We start from the raw sequence: 11,064 nt of genomic DNA on the forward strand, positions 1-11,064 counted from the left end.
AAACATAGAACATTAATTCTACCGATCTATCAAATTGACCAATTTGTAAAAACACACATTATGCAACAAATTATGTACCATATTAAAGTGCAATCATAATGCTTTAAAATGGTGCATAAATGACTGTCATAGCATGAAAACTGTCAATGTTATTTGCAACCATATCGGAACCTCAAACTACCGCGTTTTTAAAGCTGTGAAAATAATTCTACCGATCTATCCAATTGGCCATTTTCTAAAAATATATTATGGAATAAATTATATACCAAAGCAAATGGCAACTATAGTGCAATAAAAAGATATATAAACGACTGTTATAACATGAAAACTATAAAAGTTATTTGCAACCATATCGGAACCTTAAATTACCGCATTTTTGAACCTGTACCAATAAATATACCGATCTATCCAATTTTTGTAAAAATTCATTATGCCACAAATTATACACCAAAATAAAGTGCAACTCTTATGCTTTAAAATGATGCCTAAACTATTGCCCTAGCATGAAAACTGTCAAAGTTATTTGCAACCATATCGGAACCTCAAATTACCGCGTTTTTAAACATAGAACAATAATTCTACCGATCCATCAAATTGACCATTTTGTAGACGAACACATTATGCTACAAATGATATACCAAATTAAAGTGCAATCATAATGCACTAAAATGATGCATAATTGATAATGCTTTAAAATGACTGTCATAGCATGAAAACTGTCAATGTTATTTGCAACCATATCGGAACCTCAAATTATCGCGTTTTTAAACATAGAACAATAATTCTACCGATCCATCAAATTGACCATTTTTTAGACGAACACATTATGCCACAAATGATATACCATATTAAAGTGCAATCATAATGCTTTAAAATGATGCATAAATGACTGTCATAGCATGCAAACTGTCAAAGTTATTCACAACCATATCGGAACCTCAAATTACCGCCTTTTTAAACCTGGGAAAATAATTCTATCGATCTATCCAATTGGCCATTTTCTAAAAATACATTATGCAATAAATTATATACCAAAACAAATGGCAACTATAATGCAATAAAAAGATGTATAAACGACTGTTATAACATGAAAACTATAAAAGTTATTTGCAACCATATCGGAGATTTAAATTACCGCATTTTTAAACCTGTACCAATAAATATACCGATCTATCAAATTTTTGTAAAAATTCATTATGCCACAAATTATACACCAAAACAAAGTGCAACTGTAATGCTTTAAAATGATGCATAAATGACTGTCATAGCATGAAAACTGTCAAAGTTATTCACAACCATATCGGAACCTCAAATTACCGCGTTTTTAAACCTGGGAAAATAATTCTACCGATCTATCCAATTGGCCATTTTCTAAAAATACATTATGCAATAAATTATATACCAAAACAAATGGCAATTTTAATGCTTTAAAATGGTGCATAAGTGACTGTCCTAGCACGAAAACTGCCAAAGTTAATTGCAACCATATCGGAAGCTCAAATTACCGCGTTTTTAAACATAGAACAATAATTCTACCGATCCATCAAATTGACCATTTTTTAGACGAACACATTATGCTACAAATGATATACCAAATTAAAGTACAATCATAATGCTTTAAAATGATGCTCAAATGTCTGTCATAGCATGAAAACTGTCAAAGTTATTCACAACCATATCGGAACCTCAAATTACCGCCTTTTTAAACCTGGGAAAATAATTCTACGGATCTATCCAATTGGCCATTTTCTAAAAATACATTATGCAATAAAACATAGAACAATAATTCTACCGATCTCCCAAATTGACCAATTAGTAAAAACACACATTATGCTACAAATTATATACCATATTAATGTTATTTGCAACCATATCGGAACCTCAAATTACCGCGTTTTTAAAGCTGTGAAAATAATTCTACCGATCTATCCAATTGGCCATTTTCTAAAAATATAATATGCAATAAATTATATACCAAAACAAATGTCAACTATAATGCAATAAAAAGATATATAAACGACTGCTATAACATAAAAACTATAAAAGATATTTGCAACCATATCGGAGCCTTAAATTACCTTATTTCTAAACCTGTACCAATAAATATACCGATCTATCCAATTTTTGTAAAAATTCATTATGCCACAAATTATACACCAAAACAAAGTGCAAATGTAATGCTTTAAAATGATGCATAAACGATTGTCCTGGCATGAAAACTGTCAAAGTTATTTGCAACCATAACGGAACCTCAAATCATAGCGTTTTTAAACATAGAACAACAATTCTACCGATCCATCAAATTTACAATTTTTTAGAAGAACACATTTTGCCACAAGTGATATACCAAGTTAAAGTACAATCGTAATGCATTAAAATGATGCATAAATGATTGTCATAGCATGAAAACTGTCAAAGTTATTCACAACCATATCGAAACCTCAAATTACAGCCTTTTTAAACCTGGGAGAATAATTCTACCGATCTATCCAATTGGCCATTTTCTAAAAATACATTATGCAATGAATTATATACCAAAACAAATGGCAATTTTAATGCTTTAAAATGATGCATAAATGACTGTCATAGCATGAAAACTGTCAATGTTATTTGCAACCATATCGGAACCTCAAATTACCGCGTTTTTAAACATAGAACAATAATTCTACCGATCCATCAAATTTACCATTTTTTAGACGAACACATTATGCCACAAATGATATACCAAATTAAAGTGCAATCATAATGCTTTAAAATGATGTATAAATGACTGTCATAGCATGAAAACTGTCAAAGTTATTCACAACCATATCGGAACCTCAAATTACCGCCTTTTTAAACCTGGGAAAATAATTCTATCGATCTATCCAATTGGCCATTTTCTAAAAATACTTTATGCAATTAATTATATACCAAAACAAATGGCAACTATAATGCAATAAAAAGATGTATAAACGACTGTTATAACATGAAAACTATAAAATTTATTTGCAACCATATCGGAGCCTTAAGTTACCGCATTTTTAAACCTGTACCAATAAATATACCGATCTATCCAATTTTTGTAAAAATTCATTATGCCACAAATTATACACCAAAACAAAGTGCAACTGTAATGCTTTAAAATGATGCATAAATGACTGTCATAGCATGAAAACTGTCAAAGTTATTCACAACCATATCGGAACCTCAAATTACCGCGTTTTTAAACCTGGGAAAATAATTCTACCGATCTATCCAATTGGCCATTTTCTAAAAATACATTATGCAATAAATTATATACCAAAACAAATGGCAATTTTAATGCTTTAAAATGGTGCATAAACGACTGTCCTAGCACGAAAACTGCCAAAGTTAATTGCAACCATATCGGAAACTCAGATTACAGCGTTTATTAAACATAGAACAATAATTCTACCGATCTCCCAAATTGACCAATTAGTAAAAACACACATTATACTACAAATTATATACCATATTAAAGTGCAATCACAATGCTTTAAAATGATGCATAAATGACTGTCATAGCATGAAAACTGTCAAAGTTATTCACAACCATATCGGAACCTCAAATTACAGCCTTTTTAAACCTGGGAAAATAATTCTACCGATCTATCCAATTGGCCATTTTCTAAAAATATATTATGCAATAAATTATATACCAAAACAAATGGCAACTATAATGCAATAAAAAGATATATAAACGACTGCTATAACATGAAAACTATAAAAGATATTTGCAACCATATCGGAGCCTTAAATTACCTCATTTCTAAACCTGTACCAATAAATATACCGATCTATCCAATTTTTGTAAAAATTCATTATGCCACAAATTATACACCAAAACAAAGTGCAAATGTAATGCTTTAAAATGATGCATAAACGATTGTCCTGGCATGAAAACTGTCAAAGTTATTTGCAACCATAACGGAACCTCAAATCATAGCGTTTTTAAACATAGAACAACAATTCTACCGATCCATCAAATTTACAATTTTTTAGAAGAACACATTTTGCCACAAGTGATATACCAAGTTAAAGTACAATCGTAATGCATTAAAATGATGCATAAATGATTGTCATAGCATTAAAACTGTCAAAGTTATTCGCAACCATATCGGAACCTCAAATTACAGCCTTTTTAAACCTGGGAGAATAATTCTACCGATCTATCCAATTGGCCATTTTCTAAAAATACATTATGCAATAAATTATATACCAAAACAAATGGCAATTTTAATGCTTTAAAATGGTGCATAAATGACTGTCCTAGCACGAAAACTGCCAAAGTTATTTGCAACCATATCGGAACCTCAAATTACCGCGTTTTTAAACATAGAACAATAATTCTACCGATCCATCAAATTGACCATTTTTTAGACGAACACATTATGCTACAAATGATATTCCAAATTAAAGTACAATCATAATGCTTTAAAATTATGCATAAATGACTGTAATAGCATGAAAACTGTCAAAGTTATTCACAACCATATCGGAACCTCAAATTACCGCGTTTTTAAACCTGGGAAAATAATTCTACCGATCTATCCAATTGGCCATTTTCTAAAAATACATTATGCAATAAATTATATACCAAAACAAATGGCAATTTTAATGCTTTAAAATGGTGCATAAGCGATTGTCCTAGCACGAAAACTGCCAAAGTTAATTGCAACCATATCGGAACCTCAGATTACAGCGTTTATTAAACATAGAACAATAATTCTACCGATCTCCCAAATTGACCAATTAGTAAAAACACACATTATGCTACAAATGATATACCATATTAAAGTGCAATCACAATGCTTTAAAATGATGCATAAATGACTGTCATAGCATGAAAACTGTCAATGTTATTTGCAACCATATCGGAACCTCAGATTACAGCGTTTATTAAACATAGAACAATAATTCTACCGATCTATCAAATTGACCAATTTGTAAAAACACACATTATGCAACAAATTATGTACCATATTAAAGTGCAATCATAATGCTTTAAAATGGTGCATAAATGACTGTCATAGCATGAAAACTGTCAATGTTATTTGCAACCATATCGGAACCTCAAACTACCACGTTTTTAAAGCTGTGAAAATAATTCTACCGATCTATCCAATTGGCCATTTTCTAAAAATATATTATGGAATAAATTATATACCAAAGCAAATGGCAACTATAGTGCAATAAAAAGATATATAAACGACTGTTATAACATGAAAACTATAAAAGTTATTTGCAACCATATCAGAGCCTTAAATTACCGCATTTTTGAAACTGTACCAATAAATATACCGATCTATCCAATTTTTGTAAAAATTCATTATGCCACAAATTATACACCAAAATAAAGTGCAACTCTTATGCTTTAAAATGATGCCTAAACTATTGCCCTAGCATGAAAACTGTCAATGTTATTTGCAACCATATCGGAACCTCAAATTATAGCGTTTTAAACATAGAACAATAATTCTACCGATCCATCATATTGACCATTTTTTAGACGAACACATTATGCCACAAATGATATACCAAATTAAAGTGCAATCATAATGCTTTAAAACGATGCATAAATGACTGTCATAGCATGAAAACTGTCAAAGTTATTCACAACCATATCGGAACCTCAAATTACCGCCTTTTTAAACCTGTGAAAATAATTCTATCGATCTATCCAATTGGCCATTTTCTAAAAATACATTATGCAATAAATTATATACCAAAACAAATGGCAACTATAATGCAATAAAAAGATGTATAAACGACTGTTATAACATGAAAACTATAAAAGTTATTTGCAACTATATCGGAGCCTTAAATTACCGCATTTTTAAACCTGTACCGATCTATCTAATTTTTGTAAAAATTCATTATGCCACAAATTATACACCAAAACAAAGTGCAACTGTAATGCTTTAAAATGATGCATAAATGACTGTCATAGCATGAAAACTGTCAAAGTTATTCACAACCATATCGGAACCTCAAATTACGCCTTTTTAAACCAGGGAAAATAATTCTACCGATCTTTCCTATTGGCTATTTTCTAAAAATACATTAGGCAATAAATTATATACCAAAACAAATGGCAATTTTCATGCATAAACGACTGTCCTAGCACGAAAACTGCCAAAGTTAATTGCAACCATATCGGAACCTCAGATTACTGCGTTTATTAAACATAGAACAATAATTCTACCGATCTATCAAATTGACCAATTTTTAAAAACACACATTATGCTACAAATGATATACCATATTAAAGTGCAATCATAATGCTTTAAAATGATGCATAAATGACTGCCATAGCGTGAAAACTGTCAATGTTATTTGCAGCCATATCGGAACCTCAAATTACCGCGTTTTTAAAGCTGTGAAAATAATTCTACCGATCTATCCAATTGGCCATTTTCTAAAAATATATTATGCAATAAATTATATACCAAAACAAATGGCAACTATAATGCAATAAAAAGATATATAAACGACTGCTATAACATGAAAACTATAAAAGATATTTGCAACCATATCGGAGCCTTAAATTACCGCATTTCTAAACCTGTACCAATAAATATACCGATCTATCCAATTTTTGGAAAAATTCATTATGCCACAAATTATACACCAAAACAAAGTGCAAATATAATGCTTTAAAATGATGCATAAACGATTGTCCTGGAATGAAAACTGTCAAAGTTATTTGCAACCATAACGGAACCTCAAATCATAGCGTTTTTAAACATAGAACAACAATTCTACCGATCCATCAAATTTACAATTTTTTAGAAGAACACATTTTGCCACAAGTGATATACCAAGTTAAAGTACAATCGTAATGCATTAAAATGATGCATAAATGATTGTGACATGAATAAAAACTGTCAAAGTTATTCGCAACCATATCGGAACCTCAAACTACAGCCTTTTTAAACCTGGGAGAATAATTCTACCGATCTATCCAATTGGCCATTTTCTAAAAATACATTATGCAATAAATTATATACCAAAACAAATGGCAATTTTAATGCTTTAAAATGGTGCATAAATGACTGTCCTAGCACGAAAACTGCCAAAGTTATTTGCAACCATATCGGAACCTCAAATTACCGCGTTTTTAAACATAGAACAATAATTCTACCGATCCATCAAATTGACCATTTTTTAGACGAACACATTATGCTACAAATGATATACCAAATTAAAGTACAATCATAATGCTTTATAATGATGCATAAATGACTGTCATAGCATGAAAACTGTCAAAGTTATTCACAACCATATCGGAACCTCAAATTACCGCCTTTTTAAACCTGGGAAAATAATTCTACCGATCTATCCAATTGGCCATTTTCTAAAAATACATTATGCAATAAATTATATACCAAAACAAATGGCAATTTTAATGCATAAACGACTGTCCTAGCACGAAAACTGCCAAAGTTAATTGCAACCATATCGGAACCTCAGATTACTGCGTTTATTAAACATAGAACAATAATTCTACCGATCTATCAAATTGACCAATTAGTAAAAACACACATTATGCTACAAATTATATACCATATTAAAGTGCAATCATAATGCTTTAAAATGATGCATAAATGACTGTCATAGCGTGAAAACTGTCAATGTTATTTGCAGCCATATCGGAACCTCAAATTACCGCGTTTTTAAAGCTGTGAAAATAATTCTACCGATCTATCCAATTGGCCATTTTCGAAAAATATATTATGCAATAAATTATATACCAAAACAAATGGCAACTATAATGCAATAAAAAGATATATAAACGACTGCTATAACATAAAAACTATAAAAGATATTTGCAACCATATCGGAGCCTTAAATTACCGCATTTCTAAACCTGTACCAATAAATATACCGATCTATCCAATTTTTGTAAAAATTCATTATGCCACAAATTATACACCAAAACAAAGTGCAAATGTAATGCTTTAAAATGATGCATAAACGATTGTCCTGGCATGAAAACTGTCAAAGTTATTTGCAAACATAACGGAACCTCAAATCATAGCGTTTTTAAACATAGAACAACAATTCTACCGATCCATCAAATTTACAATTTTTTAGAAGAACACATTTTGCCACAAGTGATATACCAAGTTAAAGTACAATAGTAATGCATTAAAATGATGCATAAATGATTGTCATAGTGTGAAAACTATCAAAGTTATTCGCAACCACATCGGAACCTCAAATTACAGCCTTTTTAAACCTGGGAGAATAATTCTACCGATCTATCCAATTGGCCATTTTCTAAAAATACATTATGCAATAAATTATATACCAAAACAAATGGCAATTTTAATGCTTTAAAATGGTGCATAAATGACGAAAACTGCCAAAGTTATTTGCAACCATATCGGAACCTCAAATTACCGCGTTTTTAAACATAGAACAATAATTCTACCGATCCATCAAATTGACCATTTTTTAGACGAACACATTATGCTACAAATGATATACCAAATTAAAGTACAATCATAATGCTTTATAATGATGCATAAATGACTGTCATAGCATGAAAACTGTCAAAGTTATTCACAACCATATCGGAACCTCAAATTACCGCCTTTTTAAACCTGGGAAAATAATTCTACCGATCTATCCAATTGGCCATTTTCTAAAAATACATTATGCAATAAATTATATACCAAAACAAATGGCAATTTTAATGCATAAACGACTGTCCTAGCACGAAAACTGCCAAAGTTAATTGCAACCATATCGGAACCTCAGATTACTGCGTTTATTAAACATAGAACAATAATTCTACCGATCTATCAAATTGACCAATTAGTAAAAACACACATTATGCTACAAATTATATACCATATTAAAGTGCAATCATAATGCTTTAAAATGATGCATAAATGACTGTCATAGCGTGAAAACTGTCAATGTTATTTGCAGCCATATCGGAACCTCAAATTACCGCGTTTTTAAAGCTGTGAAAATAATTCTACCGATCTATCCAATTGGCCATTTTCGAAAAATATATTATGCAATAAATTATATACCAAAACAAATGGCAACTATAATGCAATAAAAAGATATATAAACGACTGCTATAACATAAAAACTATAAAAGATATTTGCAACCATATCGGAGCCTTAAATTACCGCATTTCTAAACCTGTACCAATAAATATACCGATCTATCCAATTTTTGTAAAAATTCATTATGCCACAAATTATACACCAAAACAAAGTGCAAATGTAATGCTTTAAAATGATGCATAAACGATTGTCCTGGCATGAAAACTGTCAAAGTTATTTGCAACCATAACGGAACCTCAAATCATAGCGTTTTTAAACATAGAACAACAATTCTACCGATCCATCAAATTTACAATTTTTTAGAAGAACACATTTTGCCACAAGTGATATACCAAGTTAAAGTACAATAGTAATGCATTAAAATGATGCATAAATGATTGTCATAGTGTGAAAACTATCAAAGTTATTCGCAACCACATCGGAACCTCAAATTACAGCCTTTTTAAACCTGGGAGAATAATTCTACCGATCTATCCAATTGGCCATTTTCTAAAAATACATTATGCAATAAATTATATACCAAAACAAATGGCAATTTTAATGCTTTAAAATGGTGCATAAATGACAGTCCTAGCACGAAAACTGCCAAAGTTAATTGCAACCATATCGGAACATCAGATTACAGCGTTTATTAAACATAGAACAATAATTCTACCGATCTATCAAATTGACCAATTTGTAAAAACACACATTATGCAACAAATTATGTACCATATTAAAGTGCAATCATAATGCTTTAAAATGGTGCATAAATGACTGTCATAGCATGAAAACTGTCAATGTTATTTGCAACCATATCGGAACCTCAAACTACCGCGTTTTTAAAGCTGTGAAAATAATTCTACCGATCTATCCAATTGGCCATTTTCTAAAAATATATTATGGAATAAATTATATACCAAAGCAAATGGTAACTATAGTGCAATAAAAAGATATATAAACGACTGTTATAACATGAAAACTATAAAAGTTATTTGCAACCTATCGGAGCCTTAAATTACCGCATTTTGAACCTGTACCCATTAATATACCGATCTATCCAATTTTTGTAAAAATTCATTATGCCACAAATTATACACCAAAATAAAGTGCAACTCTTATGCTTTAAAATGATGCCTAAACTATTGCCCTAGCATGAAAACTGTCAAAGTTATTTGCAACCATATCGGAACCTCAAATTACCGCGTTTTTAAACATAGAACAATAATTCTACCGATCCATCAAATTGACCATTTTTTAGACGAACACATTATGCTACAAATGATATACCATATTAAAGTGCAATCATAATGCTTTAAAATGATGCATAAATGACTGTCATAGCATGAAAACTGTCAATGTTATTTGCAACCATATCGGAACCTCAAATTATCGCGTTTTTAAACATAGAACAATAATTCTACCGATCCATCAAATTGACCATTTTTTAGACGAACACATTATGCCACAAATGATATACCAAATTAAAGTGCAATCATAATGCTTTAAAATTATGCATAAATGACTGTCACAGCATGAAAACTGTCAAAGTTATTCACAACCATATCGGAACTTTAAATTACCGCCTTTTTAAACCTGGGAAAATAATTCTATCGATCTATCCAATTGGCCATTTTCTAAAAAAAATGCTATGACCTCAAATCATAGCGTTTTTAAACATAGAACAACAATTCTACCGATCCATCAAATTTACAATTTTTTAGAAGAACACATTTTGCCACAAGTGATATACCAAGTTAAAGTACAATCGTAATGCATTAAAATGATGCATAAATGATTGTCATAGCATGAAAACTGTCAAAGTTATTCGCAACCATATCGGAACCTCAAATTACAGCCTTTTTAAACCTGGGAGAATAATTCTACCGATCTATCCAATTGGCCATTTTCTAAAAATACATTATGCAATAAATTATATACCAAAACAAATGGCAATTTTAATGCTTTAAAATGGTGCACAAATGACTGTCCTAG

The sequence above is a fragment of the Lucilia sericata genome, unplaced genomic scaffold, assembly GCF_015586225.1.
Source record: "Lucilia sericata isolate MDLA Ls3-8-SP2 unplaced genomic scaffold, ASM1558622v1 Contig000633F_arrow, whole genome shotgun sequence".
Classification (NCBI taxonomy): domain Eukaryota; kingdom Metazoa; phylum Arthropoda; class Insecta; order Diptera; family Calliphoridae; genus Lucilia; species Lucilia sericata.